Source organism: Oreochromis niloticus, linkage group LG3, assembly GCF_001858045.2.
Source record: "Oreochromis niloticus isolate F11D_XX linkage group LG3, O_niloticus_UMD_NMBU, whole genome shotgun sequence".
NCBI classification, from domain to species: domain Eukaryota; kingdom Metazoa; phylum Chordata; class Actinopteri; order Cichliformes; family Cichlidae; genus Oreochromis; species Oreochromis niloticus.
In genome coordinates, this window is record NC_031967.2 from 16,230,702 (window position 1) to 16,247,290 (window position 16,589).

General features: G+C 42.2%; 1 long non-coding RNA gene across 1 annotated transcript; it reads left to right on the forward strand.

Annotated features, from left to right (window-relative positions):
* The first annotated feature begins 14,998 nt into the window (after positions 1-14,998).
* On the forward strand, positions 14,999-15,869 carry LOC112846206 (uncharacterized). Its single transcript, XR_003219060.1, has 2 exons — positions 14,999-15,313; positions 15,783-15,869. It is a non-coding gene; the product is annotated as an uncharacterized LOC112846206 (long non-coding RNA).
* Positions 15,870-16,589: the final 720 nt, after the last annotated feature.

Sequence of the window (16,589 nt, forward strand, 5' to 3'; positions counted from 1 at the left end):
TGAAGCGTTACGGGCTTCTGTTTACCTGTCTATGCTCTCGTGCGGTGCACATAGAGCTACTCGATGATATGTCAACCGACACTTTTCTAAACTCACTGCGTTCTTTCATCGCTTTGCGTGGGAATGTACGTCAGTTGCAATCAGATCAAGGCACCAATTTTGTTGGAGCCAGACGTGAGTTTCTGGAAGCAGTAAAGGAAATGGATCAGGAAAGTCTGAAACAGCTAGGCTGCGAGTTTGTGATGAATCCTCCCTCTGCCAGTCATATGGGTGGAGCCTGGGAAAGGCAAATTCGTACGATCCGAAGTGTACTGACAACCATTCTGGATCAGTCATCCAGATCATTGGACAGTTCATCCCTAAGAACCTATCTTTATGAAGTGATGGCGATAGTTAACAGCAGACCTATCACCCCACATTTACTCAACGATCCTACTGGACCTCAGCCACTTACACCTAATCTTCTGTTGACCATGAAGTCGTCAGTAATACTGCCACCACCAGGAGACTTTGTAAAGGAAGATTTGTATCTTCGCAAAAGATGGCGTAGAGTCCAGTACTTGGCCAATGAATTTTGGCACAGATGGAAGAAAGAGTATTTACTGAGCCTACAACAAAGACAAAAGTGGCACAAAACAAACAGAAATGCAAAGGTCAATGACATAGTGATCGTACAAGATGACCAAGCATCAAGAAACGACTGGAAGTTGGCCAAAGTTGTTGCCATACACCCGAGTGAAGATGGATGTATACGCAAAGTGCAACTGTTAATGAGTGACTCATTGTTAGATGACCAGGGAAAGAGACTGAGTAAACCAGTTCTACTTGACAGACCTATACACAAGACTGTGACACTATTAGAAGCAGATTAGTGTACATTTCATAAGTTCATGGGTGAAAATCACAAGTGATTTGGTGGGAGTGTAGCTGCCGTCAAAAGCAACTCTCACATTTAAGTTCATTTTATTGGATTTAATGTTGAAACAATTAGTAGTTGAAATAGTAAGAAATAATAAATAAATAGTAATTCATGTTCTGTTCATTAGATTTATATGTTTAAATGTGTAGTTGTGCTAACTGTGCAATTAGATAGGAACCTTTTCTATCGTTCCGTCTGTTGTTGCTGAGAGGGCATTTTTCTTGGTGGGCACACTCAGCAAGCTAATTAAGAGACGAGCCACGAGGTTTGCACGTCTACAGAAAGTTGTGAAGAGTGTTTTGGACTACCCCACGACGTGAGGATTAAAGTTTTTATTCCCTTTGAGTGAGGCCAATGAGGTAAATGTTTTCTTTTGTTTATTATCGCTGTATGTAAATACGCTAGTATTGCGTGATATTCTAGTGCAATTACCGCAGTGTGAAGTGTAATGTGTATTTTATTGATCGTTTTGTTGGAATGTTTTGTTTTATATAATGCTTAAGGGCTTTGTTAAGAATATTCATTTAAGTTGTATTTCTTTTTAGTTCTGACGGCATTGTATCGGCTGTGGTTGGACGTCATTACATGTTAAGGCATGTCGAAGAATCCTCCTGTCCGAAATAAATGTCAGTTTAAAACCAAAGAACAAGTTGAGCTTTATTAAGACTCGAGGGGAGTAACACCACAGCTTTACTGTGTTCCAGCAAAGTATCCAATAGCAGTGACAACACCTCCACAATAGCAGGTGGGATTTTTCTTTTTTGAGGACGGCTCCTTTTACCTGTCACTGCGGATGTTCTGTTTATGTTTTGATCGAGAGACATTTTTTGGGCAGCTGTAGAGGAGAAGTCTATCTTATGGCCATCCTCTGGCTGTATCTTGGTCATATTACCAGGTAAAACCCAGTATGTAGGTTCATCTGTAACAGTCCTGGTGCCACGGATCCGCACTGTGGCTTCTTCCAACAGAAGAGCAGCGACATGGGTGCAGATCTCCACGACTCCGCCCTTACAGGTCTTCAACCTGTGACGCTCACAACGGCCCATGGCTGCAATGCTGGTTCATTCAGTGTTTGAGAGTGCAGTACCTGAAACACACACAGACAAAGTTAATTTAAAGACAAGGACTTTAATGAGCCAAGGCCGACATAAATGTGTTTTATCTACTTTTTAATCCATTTATCATAAACGTAACAAAGTGTTTAGAAAGTTAGCACATACATGTAATTTTCCTTTGTTTTTTTATGTATCCATCTATAGAACGCTGCATGTTATATTCCAAATCTCCCTGTTCTCTTTCAGAAACCTGCCTGCAGAGAATGAACCTAAAGTATGTAATGCAAGGATGTAATCACTTTCAAGATGGAGAAAGCATAAAGTTCGACTTTAAGAGACAATTATGGACACGTAATATGATAAGGAGATTCTGCAGGTCATTAATCAATGTATAAAAATAAAATAAAATGTATTTTTAGTGACACAGGACACAAACATGGAAGCAAGATACATGATTAGGATTATTTATAATAAACAATAAATTATTGCAATTTATTTAACCATACAGAATAACTAAATCCTTCATAACAATATCACATCAATGCACTGAACTCACTATGTTATCCATCTAACAGAGCCTCCACATGTTCTCACTGTAATTTCCCCCTCATGAATGAATTTATGCTTGCACTAATTTGAATGTTCGGGCGGAAAATCAAACGCATTTTACTCGCAGTAGCTACTTGAGCTGACTTACCTTTGTTTGAATGACGACGTACTCACAAATCTTGTACCCAATCGTTGGTGAATTGGATGTGTCCCTCCAGAAATTTACCTGCCCCCGTCACACAGGGGGCAGGTCAACGGTGATCCTTCGAACTTGGCCATCTCTCTGTAACGTGAGAGTGATCCCAGGCAGCTGAATGGCCAGAGTCAGAGGTGGAAGCCTGGTCGTGACCGAATACAGAATTTGCCCGCAGGTGCAGAAAACTCTGCGGCTCAGCCAGTAGAGGAAATTCTTCATGTCAATGAGAGCGCGCACCGCGCTGTCACTGAATCCATTCAGCCACGCGTTTGGGTAAGACATCGTGGTTTCACACCAGTGAGGCTGTGCTGCCAGCAGTTTGTCCGAGGGTGTAATACTTGCAGGAGCTGAGTGGATTTGTTTTCAAGCCGGCTCTGAGACTTCTTCCTCACAGCACTTCTGTCTAGTAAATACTGAAGGATGTTACTATGCTCTTTAGTTGAAGTACAGTACTGGGTTGCTGTGAGCTTTAAGACTTTCTCCTCGCAGGTCTTCTATCTCGTGGAGTTTGTCCGCGGGTGTAATGTTTGTAGCAGCCGAGTAGGTCTGAGACTTCCTCCTTGCACCTCTTCTATCTAGTGAAGTATGAAGTATGTTAATATTGGGTTTTTGTCGAGCAGCGTCCAGGCTGGCCTGTTTCCACCTCGTTCTATAGCTCCACACTGGTATTCCTGTGCGTTATGTGTTGTTTTGTGCTTTGAGCCTCACTCTTTACGGGTATGTTAATACTGTCTTTTCATGAAGTGGAGTCAACCGCTGCTCAGCGGTCCTGTAAGACGGAGTTGAGAGGCTGTTACGGCTGTGTCTTCGTTGCATCTTCGTCGAGCACGGTCGCTTTTTGCTGTATTTCCTCCGACTTGCTGAAATGCAAGTCAAATACACGAGTATTTGTCCATTTGCTCCACACGCAGCAACAACAAGTCAAGCAGTGAAAACTTGCTGTGGGCAGGCGAGGACTCGAACTCGCGGCGTTCACCTCGACACACTACTTGCCAGCGCACTATCGCAGTGAGCTAAAGTGGCAGAAGTGAGTGGAGCGCGCTGTGTGGGTTTAAGAACCTGTGAGCGGGCCGTGATTTGGCATATACTTTGATTCCTGTATACACACAGATGCGCACGGATACTTTTAAAACATTCTTTCTCAACATACACGTTAAAAATACATTCACATTTCTTTACTGTCTTCGTGCGCTGACACATAGCCACAAAGTATCAGCGCAAGCACTGGCTTTAACACTCGCTCCGCTGACACCTTCTAGCCTTGTGTCCCTTTAGTCCGCATCTGGACTACACAGTTGTGCACTAAAGGGAATACACATCTTCGTGTTCCTGGCTCCTCGCTCGTTTGTATTTTCACACGCGGGTTTTGAACCCGGTCGTACACGCTGTCATCTGCCGTGGTGGCGCCCACTCTCTCAGTGCTCTCGTAGCTCCATAGTTTTCCAATGAATTCGGCAAAATTCATTGCAAATTCACTTTGTGTGACATGATCCTGGCACTTCTTGCGAACCAGTGCTACAAATTGTCCCTCGCTCAATGTCTCACCAGCATTTCTCAGGGCAGCGGTGGCGCCCTAGGTGGCAAAAACACTTTACTTTCTCTAGGCAGTCTCAGCTACTCTGGGCCCATAACCTGTTAGCAGAGGTGAAACTACGCAGGAATTCTGGCGTGAATATCGAGACTGCACCGAGGACAACTGTGGAGGAAATAAACACACAATAGCCTGAATCCATTTTCTCACTTGAACTCATTCGCAAGAGAGAGAAGCTTTATTGACGATCACCAGCATATACATGCGCATCACATGTCAATCACAATGCATCTTATCCGCTATTTCCACCTCGCGTTATATACTCTCTGCAATAACGCACACGTTTTCTGCGTGTGTGCTATAATAAATCAAGATGTCCTTCTTACAGTTGAGAGCATATTTTTATCTGTGTCATCACTTTATGAAAACTCTAAAACTTAACAGACAAATTCTCGTGGGTAACTTTTCTTTTAAACCGAGCACACGGATAATGCTTGGACGTCCAACTCCATGCGTCTTTGCGTTCAGCCGTCACACAGGGCGCAGGTCAACGGGGATCCTTCGAACTTGGCCATCTCTCTGTGACGTGAGAGTGATCCCAGGCAGCTGAATGGCCAGAGTCAGAGGTGGAAGCCTGGTCGTGACCGCATACAGAATTTTCCCGCAGGTGCAGAAAACTCTGCGGCTCAGCCAGTAGAGGAAATTCTTCATGTCAATGAGAGCGCGCACCGCGCTGTCACTGAATCCATTCAGCCACGTGTTTGGGTAAGACATCGTGGTTTCACACCAGTGAGGCTGTGCTGCCAGCAGTTTGTCCGAGGGTGTAATACTTGCAGGAGCTGAGTGGATTTGTTTTCAAGCCGGCTCCGAGACTTCTTCCTCACAGCACTTCTGTCTAGTAAATAATGAAGGATGTTAATATGCTCTTTAGTTGAAGTACAGTACTGGGTTGCTGTGAGCTTTAAGACTTTCTCCTCGCAGGTCTTCTATCTCGTGGAATTTGTCCGCGGGTGTAATGCTTGTAGCAGCCGAGTAGGTCTGAGACTTCCTCCTTGCACCTCTTCTATCTAGTGAAGTATGAAGTATGTTAATATTGGGTTTTTGTCGAGCAGCGTCTAGGCTGGCCTGTTTCCACCTCGTTCTATAGCTCCACACTGGGATTCCTGTGCGTTATGTGTTGTTTTGTGCTTTGAGCCTCACTCTTTACGGGTATGTTAATACTGTCTTTTCATGAAGTGGAGTCAACCGCTGCTCAGCGGTCCTGTAAGACGGAGTTGAGAGGCTGTTACGGCTGTGTCTTCGTTGTATCTTCGTCGAGCACGGTCGCTTTTTGCTGTATTTCCTCCGACTTGCTGAAATGCAAGTCAAATACACGAGTATTTGTCCATTTGCTCCACACGCAGCAACAACAAGTCAAGCAGTGAAAACTTGCTGTGGGAAGGCGAGGACTCGAACTCGTGGCGTTCACCTCGACACACTACTTGCCAGCGCACTATCGCAGTGAGCTAAAGTGGCAGAAGTGAGTGGAGCGCGCTGTGTGGGTTTAAGAACCTGTGAGCGGGCCGTGATTTGGCATATACTTTGATTCCTGTATACACACAGATGCGCACGGATACTTTTAAAACATTCTTTCTCAACATACACGTTAAAAATACATTCACATTTCTTTACTGTCTTCGTGCGCTGACACATAGCCACAAAGTATCAGAGCAAGCACTGGCTTTAACACTCGCTCCGCCACTGCTCGCGCTGACACTCCCTTACCGACCTACAGGACGGCGATTACAGACCTGCAGGATTGCGCTTACCGACCTACAGGACGGCGCTTACCGACCTACAGGACGGCGCTTACAGACCTACAGGACGGCGCTTGCCGACCTACAGGGCGGCGCTTACCGACCTACAGGGCGGCGCTTACAGACCTACATGACGGCGCTTACAGACCTACAGGACGGCGCTTACAGACCTACAGGACGGCGCTTACAGACCTACAGCACGGCGCTTACCGTCCTACAGCTCCGAGCTTACCGTCCTACAGCTCCGAGCTTACCGTCCTACAGCTCCGAGCTCACCGTCCTACAGCACGGCGCTTACCGTCCTACAGCTCCGAGCTTACCGTTCTACAGCTCCGAGCTTACCGTCCTACAGCACGGAGCTATCCGGCCGACAGCAATTGCTTGTTGATGTACACAGACGGACAGGAGACATGCTGTTTTGTTGAAGTGCGAGAGTAACTTTTATTGTATTATTTTATTTGTGTTGCCATAGGCAAACTCACCGTTTGTAGATTACACTTGGATTATTTATCACAAAAGAAGATATAAGTACGGTGGCTGGGAAGTGCAAAGCACATTTACAACATAGACAACAAAATAACATTTCAGAAAACACTTCTACATAAAAAAAAAGGCAAATAAAAAAATTGACAACAAAATAACAAGTCCGCAACAAATTAACAATCATTAGCATTGTCCAAGAGCAGTGGTGCCTGACCCCCATCTAAACCATCACAGCCCTGCAGCATGGGAATGCTAAATTGCAGAACCGGGCAGAACCTGGCGTAGGTTCCTGAGGGAGTCCAGATGCTGCAGGATGAAGTGTAGAGCCATGTTGATAGCATTGTCTACAGACCTGTTGGCTCTGTATGCAAACTGCAGGGGGTCCAGGAGGGGGCTGTGAGTGTCTTGAGGTAGGAGAGAACCAGGCGCTCAAATGACTTCGTGACCACAGATGTCAGAGCCACAGGTCTGTAGTCATTTAGTCCAGTGATCCTTGGTTTCTTGGGGACAGGGATTATGGTAGAGGACTTGAAGCAGGCAGGCACATGACATGCCTGCAGTGAGGAGTTGAAAATGCCAGAAAACACTGGGGCCAGCTCGTTTGCACAGTGTCTGAGGGTGGCAGGAGACACACCGTCTGGGCCAGGAACTTTTCGAGCATTCAGACTCTTAAACTGCTTCCTCACATCTGCTTCATGAATATGAAGAGTTGTGGTGGGAGAAGGTGGTGTGAAATCCTCCTTGGTGAGGGTGTGGAGGGAGGTGTTGTAGGTGAAGTGTTTGATGGTGGTGATGGCTCTATGGAGGGGGGAGAGGTGGGGAATGAGTGTCCAAAGTGTCTCTATTGTTGGGGCCGTTGGAGGTGTGAAGGCTGCTTGATGGCTCGTCAAAACGGCAGTAAAAGTCGTTAAGGCTGTTGGCCAAGAGCAAGTCATCAGTGGAGTGGGGGTTTTAGGCTTGTAGTAGGTAATATTCCTAAAACTTTTCCACACAGAGGCCGAGTCATTCTCTGAGATCTGCTGCTGCATCTTCTCAGAGTGCTGATGTTTAGCAATGTCCACTTCTTTAGTGAACCTGTACTTGGCCTCTCTGTAGCAGTCCCTGTCGCCGCTTCTGAACGCCTTTCTCTTTTCCAGCCACAGCTTTTTGAGTTTAGGAGTAAACCAGGGTTTGTCATTGTTATAATGTGGCAAAGTACAGAGAAACTTTATCAGTATTGCAAAGGAGCTGTGTTTAGATGATGTCAGGGAAAATAAACCTCCTGATATGTTTAAAAGAAACAGTTTTGCCCAATTAACAATATTTTTTTTACTAACATCTGAAGTCAGAAGCATCAGAGGCAGAATTTGTATGACCAAAAGGAAGGAAAATAAATGTACATGTAAATATATCTTCAAGCTTTCACATTTTTATTCTGCTTTTGGAAATGCTGAATGTTGACAAGCTCCAAAATGTACATAAACCAAGGATTGTAATGTCACCACCTGTTTGAATGGACCTTTGCACTTACAAAACTCAAATGTTACTGCAGCCTGCAAGAGCATGACATTCAAAAAAGGGTGTTTGCCAAATTCTTTTTCGATAAACCTAACAAAGACTAAAAGTGCTTCTAGGTTAACAATATGCAAGCGTTACAATTCTTTTGTATGATTTTGTTTAAACCTAATGAATGTTCCTCTTAAAAATATGATATAATGTCAAAATAAATCTGTGAAAACATGACAAGTTTATTTATGCCACTGTAGTGATTAATCACTGACACTGATCATTAAAAATAAAACTTCTCTTCTTTCCCTAAAAAATCCAAAACCCCAAAATGGACATTATGATTGTAAAAAAAAAGTTGCACAAAGAAAAATAAGACAGATAAAGCTTCTTCTAAATTAGGCCATGCAACAGGATAATGACCCCAAGCACAGCAGCAAATCTACATCATGGAAGTCCAGACCTCAACCTGACTGAAATGCTGTGTATAAAGGAATGCTTGCAAATGTCATTGATTTGAAGTTATTGCTGCTAACTGCTGGTTCTGTTAACGACTCAATCATAGAATGATTACGATATCAAACTAAAACAAATGCCTGAATCCTAAATTGTGGATATCCTATTGCGGTGATCTAAAATGTAACACTAAATGTGATTAAAACACTAATAATCTGGACTCCAGGGCTGAACGACCGCGAGGATCACCAGCCCGAGGAAAAGACAAAATACACATGACTCTGTGACAAAGACAATTCATTCTTGAATGAAGACACTGATCAGACACATTTAAAATGAAGCCAATTTTGTTTATTATGAAATTATTGGGGAGAGAGGGGAGAGAGAGGAGAAGGGAAAATTAAGCTGGAACAGAGGTGGAGGAAGATGAGGCAGGAGTGGCCCTGCGGAGGAAGAAGCGGAAGCACTTTTTCTTCTTCTTGAGTTGCTTTTCCACAAGCACTTTCTTCTCTAGTATGAGGGATCTCAACTCGTCCACTGTTTCTGTATTTTGCTTCTTAAGTTTGTTGCATATTTTTTCCACTTCTTCTAATTTGGCTTGTTCTTCTTTGAGCCTTTCTTTGAGTTCTTTAGCTGTTGCCTGCTGTTTTTGCACTTTCTCCTTTTCTCCTTCCAGTTCAGCTGTTGTGTGCTTAATTTTGTTGCCAAGTTCTTGCAGTTTTGCTTTGTCTTCTCAAAGTCTTGGACAAGAAGAAGTTTTTCTTCGTTCTGCTTTATGTCCTGTTGTTCTTTCTCTTGACACAGCTCTTCATATTTGTTCTGTGTTTCATAATGCATTGCCTGCAGTGCTCTGTAGTTTCCTTCCATGCCTTGGAGCTGGCATTGCATTTCTCCCTGGTTTATGACCAGTTCTTCTTTCACTTCAAGGATTTCTGTATTTTTTTGTAAAGCTTCATCGAGCTTTACTCGCAAGCCTTCATTGTTTTTCTCCATGTTCTGAATCTTGCAATGTAATTCTTTTTGTTTCATCTCCTGTTGCTTTTCCCTTGCAGCAACTCGTCATATTTGTGCATTGTTTCTTTAAGCCTTGCCTGCAGCATCCTGTCTTTTCCCTCCATGTGTTGGAGTTGCCTCTCCATGTCTCGCTTCTTTATGTCCTGTTGGTTTTTCTCTTCGAGGATTGCTTCATTTATTTGCAGAGCTTCATCAAGCTTTACTTGCAGCTCGTCATTTTGTTTCTTGATGTCCTTAAGCTCGCGGCCCATTCGCTTTTGTTTGATCTGCTGCTGCCTTTTCTCTTGAAGAACCTCTTTATTTGTTTCCTGATTTTATCATCCCTTGCTTTTACCACTCTGTATTTTATCTCCATCTTTTCAAGCTGATCGTGCATCTGTCTTTCTCTCATGTCCTGTTGTTTCTTCTCCTGGAGGATTTCTTTAATTTTTCTAGAGCTTCATCCAGCTTTCCTTGGAGCTCTTGGTTCCTTTCCTCCATGTCTTTGATATCCCACTGTTTTTCATCAATAATACTCTCCTTTTCTTGGAGCAGGTAGGACATTTTTTTTAATTGAGCGCTCTGTCTCTCATTTTCCTCCATCAATAAGACAATCTTCTCTCTGTTAAGAAGATTTTCATTCTCCATTTCTGCTAAGCCCTTCTCCTCTAATTCAACTTGCTCAGCCCAGGGAAGAGAGGAGAGGTAAGGGTCTTCTGGTTCATCCCAGGGAAGAGCGCCGGGGTCAACTTCTTGACTTTTTGGTTCTTCACCTTGAGACATGTTGGAGTCTGTAGTCAGGATCCAAATGCTTCTCTGGCGAACAGTTGAGGGCTGCAAACAGAAATGCTGCCAGTAATGGACTAAATGTCGTTGTTTTTCACCGTTATTTGTCGGTTTTAGGATCAAATGATCACGTTGGTGGTAAGACTCTAAATCTGTGTCACGAACAGTCGAAGGCTGCGAACATAAATGCTGCAAATAACAGACTAAAAGTTGTTGCTTCTCACCCCTATTTATGGGTTTAAGGATCAAAGGCTCAAAGTGGTGGTAAGATTCTAAATGGGTGCGATGTCACGATTCTGGACAACATGGTTACCATAGTTAGAATAATAAACTTTATGATGTGTTGCTAACATTTTGGTTGTTGTGATGATTCAAATTTGTTCAGTAAACTTCATCAAAATGAACATGTGTTGACATAAGCATATATTTGGATCTCATATCTTCTTATTAAATGTAGCTGATGTCCAATAAACTGAACTCTGGGACTTACTTAACACTAATATTTCATATATTACTTCAACTCACTAATTTAATTAAAGGGTTTTGTATTAAATTATAACGTAATAAAAAACACAATGCACATGTGCAAGTAACAGTAGCCAGCTGCTGCCACAAGAGGGTGACGAATTAAAGGTTCACAGAGAGATCTCTTTACTTTGGGACATTTAATCAATGTTTATTTTTACATTTGATTAAACAAGCACTGCTTTTCCTCCAGGCTTCTAAAACTCTTTCAAAGTTTCTCTTTTCAGTCTTTTTTCAATCCAGTCCTTGTACCAAACATTTACCTCATGAAACTGGATGAATGGAGGACAAAAGAAGATGTTTTAGACCTAAACCCCCACTATCTACACCAGCTGAATAGCATCTGTAAATCACATCTTTAACAGACAGACAAAGTCCAGCAAAGTCTCCACACAGGACCTGAGAGATGCATCTGAACCTTCAGTTCACTCCAAGATCACACATGTGCAGGAGAACTGAGTGCTGCTGTCAGATTGAAAAGTGCTTTAAACATGATGATACTGTCTTTGTTAAACAGCAGAATAGGTTTATAAAGTATCATTAACTAAAAGTGGTGAAATAAATATCTCTAAATCTTCTAAATGCAGAATTTTAAATTTTGGACAGTTTAGTATTACAGCTGCTGATTAAACAATAGAGACAGATGTGTAGTAAAACTTTTATTTAGTGTTTCAAGTCAAAAACAAACAGAGCAGAGATACAGAGAAAGTCTTTTGATGAAACCAAATGAAGATACTGAATGTTGAGTTTCCCCTAATCATGTGTGTGCAGTTGGGTGAATGAGGCTGTGTCGAGTGTTCAGACTGAGTAGAAATGCACTGTGCTTGTCCATTTACATCCTTTAGATCCAATCTTAACTCTTTTGCCCACTAAAATAATAAACCAGTACTTTTTTCTGTATGTAATATAATCTAAAGCATCCACAGTAACATTTTCCACCATACAACTGCACTCTAAGGTCAGCACGGTGGTGCAGTGGTTGGTACTGTTGCCTCACAGCAAGAAGGTCCTGCATGTGAATCTGCTGGCTGCTGTTTGCATGTTGTGTTCTCTGAGGGTGCTCCGGCTCCCTCTCACAGTCCAACAACTTGCTTTGTTAGGTTAATTGTTGATTCTTTTGGGAATTACAATCATCTATTGGAAATGTGATCATGAGTGGTGAACTGTAAAGTGTGTACCCTGAGTTTTACCTTGTGAAAGCTGGGATAGTCTTCAAGCCATCTCCAGCAACCCTTAAGTGCTTAAGAGGAAGGAAGAAGGAAAGGAAGGAAGGATAACTACAGTTTATGATCTCAGCTGTGATTATTAAAGGTTTGTGCTTTCTAGACATTCCCTGTAATAGAAAGAGCAGAGGGGTGTAGTACTTCATCACGGCCAGAGGGAGGCACTGTGGAACCATCAAACAAAAGACCGCAGTGCTGATAAGGCAACATGCTGTCCATTACCACCAGGTATGAGGACACAAGGTAGGTGGCAAACTCATCTGATCCATCCTCAGTCGCCCCAAATGAGCGTAAATGTGTTACTTTCCTTCAAGTCCTGTCATATTATTTTGTATCCACAAAACTATTAGAACAAAATATTAATTTAAAAAGACAAATCCAAATAGATGAATAGATCTTTTTTTGTCTTCATGAATATTTTCAGGAGAATAGAAGTAGTACTTATATAATGTGCCTGTTGCCTGAGATCCCATGACTGTAAGGTGACTGAGAAATATTTCTAATTTAAGAAAACTATGAAGGAGTTGATATTCGAAAGTTGATAAAGTCAAGAAGTGGAAAGAAAATCCTGAGCTGAATAAACGGGTGGAGAAGAAGAAATAATTTCAGTTGTGGTAACATAAAAAACTGACAACAGATGTGAAACAAACAAAAAACAATCAGCATATAAACAGACAGAGACAAATTACATAAGTCTGTTAGAATGAAATGTAACATGTTACAATTTAGAATTAATTATGAAACAAAACAGGAGCTGATTTAAAATCGAATTACACTCAAAATTTACTTTATAGTTTGTATAATTTTTATATTTTAGTTCAAAGACCTTTAAAGTGCAAAAAAACTAGGCTTCACTTCTCACTTTGTATTGTGGTGAAAAGATTTAACATTCATCAAAAAACCATGAAGGGACCCGTCCTATAGTCGCCGTTTTACAGATTTATTTACACAGGAATAAATGAATACAATGAATACAACGGCCATGAAACATCAAATTACAAAGCCTTGTTCTTATAAATGTCATATCAAAAAGCATTTTCAGAGTGAAACAAGAAAGACAACAGTTTCTCATGCTCCAAGCTGTATCACTTGCAATGTAATCAATAATTGTATTTTCCTCTTTTCCTCCTGTTAATACGGAGTTTCTTTACAAGAAAGTAAACAGCTGGCTGATTGTTGTCCAGTGTTTGCTCACTGCCAAAAATGTAAATTCTATAACTGTCTTGGTACCAGGGTTGCTGTCCCAGGGTTTTGAGTTTGGACTTTTTTCATTTAGTTTTTCTGTTTCTGTTCCCTGTTTTATTTTGGTAGAGTGCTATGTTTAGTTTTGCTTGCCCCATTTAATTAATCAGATTTGTTCCAGCTGTGTTTCCACCTCTTTCTCATTCTCCCATTGTAGTGGAGATATCAGGAATACACACGGTTGTGGCGCTGATTCACTCTTTAGCACTACGGTCACCCCGGTGTGTCGGCCAGAACACCACTTAACACTAGAATTACTGAGCCTTTTTTCCCTGGTGCAAGTCCCTACTACTAGATTTACTGGCCTGCGCAGATTTGCGTAAATTCCCCCCGACCTTAACACTTCTTGGCACCCCGCTGAGATTTTCACAGGTCGTCAGCTCCATTGTTCTCCTGCTTTTGTTGTGCAAACACACCCTCCCCCAACCCCTAACCATGAGAGATTCAAGTTTTTCCTTCCCTGCAAGGCTGCTTTCCTTCCTTACCGCCTGCATGCCTGTCCATAAACATATATACACAGAGTTGTACATATATTTATATATTTATATAGCCACACCTTATATAATATGCATAAAGTCTAGTTATACACACAGACACATCTATATCATATATACACACACACACACACACACACACACACACATATATATATATATATATATATATATATATATATATATATATATATATAAATAAAATGTTTGTATAGTGCACTTTCTATACCTTGCTCTGTCCACTTTTTTGCAATGACAATGCAGATTTTCCACTTGTGGGACAAATAAATGCAGATTTGCTGTGTGTGTGTGTGTGTGTGTGTGTGTGTGTGTGTGCGCAACATTGGCATTTGTTTACTCAGATCCAAGGCAGGCCAAACCTCTGTGTTACAACCTACATACAAAAGACAGACATTCACAATATATGGGTACACAAGTCTGTTTTATTTCAAAGTCTTTCAAACTTTGAAACGAACCTTGGTAGGGAACAGCTGTTCCCTACCAAGCTTTTCTTGCAGCTGGCAACAATGGTCGTGCATTCAGTATGGTTGTGACTTCCGCAAAAAATTTGGTCAAAATCTCATGAGTAAGTTGAAGCATTTCTACCAGGCATTTCTGAAAGTTGTAACACAGAGGTTTGGCCTGCCTTGGATCTGAGCAACTCTGAGTGAGCAAATGCAAATGTGCCAGGCCTCAAGGACAATGGGTGGTTTGCACAACAAAAGCTGTAGGAGAAACAAGCTGACGACCTGTGAAAATCTCAGCAGGGGTGCTTAACACCTCGGGACTTGCACCAGAAAATAAAAAAGCCAGTAATTCTAGGGGGTATTGGGTTTAGGGAAGTTACGCAAATTTGCGCAGGATAGTAAACCTACTGTTAAGGATAAAGGTCGCTCTTTCGAGGATGCCAATGTTCACATATTGGACAGAGAGGACAGATGGTTTGAAAGAGGAGTGAAAGAGGCCATCTATGTCCACTGTGAGCGACCATCTTTGAACAGAGGCGGTGGTTTACGACACCAACTGTCTGCCATCTATAATCCAGTTTTGAGTTCCCTCCCCAGACGACTTAACGTCCACTCACATCCTGGGCCATCTGACCTCAGGAATTCACATGACAAGGTGGGGCCAGGTTTCACAATGAGCTCACCCGAAACCCTGGCTGATTAGGTCCCACACCCACTTTCACACCTTGGCGCATGTGATTAGAGGATCACCAGGGGGTCCTTTGTCCCTCCTTGGGGGGATACTCCCACTGGGTTTAAATCTGGGACTCTCGGCCATTTGACCTTAGAACTGAAGAAGCTTCTCGGATGAGAGGTGAAACGTCTTCAAGCAACTTAAAGAAGTCCAGACGCTTTTCTTTGCAAACTCCTTTGACTTTCCGGTATGGTGCATGTCGCTTTTTCCCTCGCAGCGCTTGGTTTGTAGTTGGATTTTTGTTTTGTTTTAATCTAAAGCTACAAAACACCACAGCTGGATAAGAATCACTTATAGCATTTCACTGAAGGAGGAGATACAACGAAGCCGCCAAGATGCCGCGAATTATGATTAAAGGAGGCGTCTGGCGCAACACTGAGGTACGTGTTTACATGGCTAGCTTGGTTAGCATGATGCTAAACTCCGAAAGCAAACCTATGGTCTCGAGTTAGCATGAAGCTAGCTACTCACTTAACGAATTTATCCCGTGTGGCATTTAAAGTTTATTTAAATTATCGCCAGCTGTGTTTTAAGACTTTATTTCGTGCTTGTGTTGAGTTGTATGCATGAAGCTTTTTAATTTGCACTTAAACATACATGTTTACAGTTAGCGAATATTTGGCAATCTAGATGGCCAAAATAACAAACCACAAGACTTCATAAATTTTTATAAGTGAGCAAAAGATAGAGGATAATATAATTGTTTTTCAGCACTGGGATGAAAATGAATCAGCCCACTGCGGATTGAGGATAAAGGGTTTTGACATGTTTAGTCTGATTAAATCATTTGTCATTTAGTACATCCATTTAATTTATGGACGTCTGTTCCTTCTTTAAAAATTTATTTAGGATGAGATCCTCAAGGCAGCTGTAATGAAATATGGGAAAAACCAGTGGTCCCGTATCGCCTCCCTGCTGCACCGAAAGTCTGCAAAACAGTGTAAAGCCCGATGGTGAGTTTTATTGTATTTTCACACGCGGGTTTTGAACCCGGTCGTACACGCTGTCATCTGCCGTGGTGGCGCCCACTCTCTCAGTGCTCTCGTAGCTCCATAGTTTTCCAATGAATTCGGCAAAAGTCATTGCAAATTCACTTTGTGTGACATGATCCTGGCACTTCTTGCGAACCAGTGCTACAAATTGTCCCTTGCTCAATGTCTCACCAGCATTTCTCAGGGCAGCGGTGGCGCCCTAGGTGGCAAAAACACTTTACTTTCTCTAGGCAGTCTCAGCTACTCTGGGCCCATAACCTGTTAGCAGAGGTGAAACTACGCAGGAATTCTGGCGTGAATATCGAGACTGCACCGAGGACAACTGTGGAGGAAATAAACACACAATAGCCTGAATCCATTTTCTCACTTGAACTCATTCGCAAGAGAGAGAAGCTTTATTGACGATCACCAGCATATACATGCGCATCACATGTCAATCACAATGCATCTTATCCGCTATTTCCACCTCGCGTTATATACTCTCTGCAATAACGCACACGTTTTCTGCGTGTGTGCTATAATAAATCAAGATGTCCTTCTTACAGTTGAGAGCATATTTTTATCTGTGTCATCACTTTATGAAAACTCTAAAACTTAACAGACAAATTCTCGTGGGTAACTTTTCTTTTAAACCGAGCACACGGATAATGCTTGGACGTCCAAC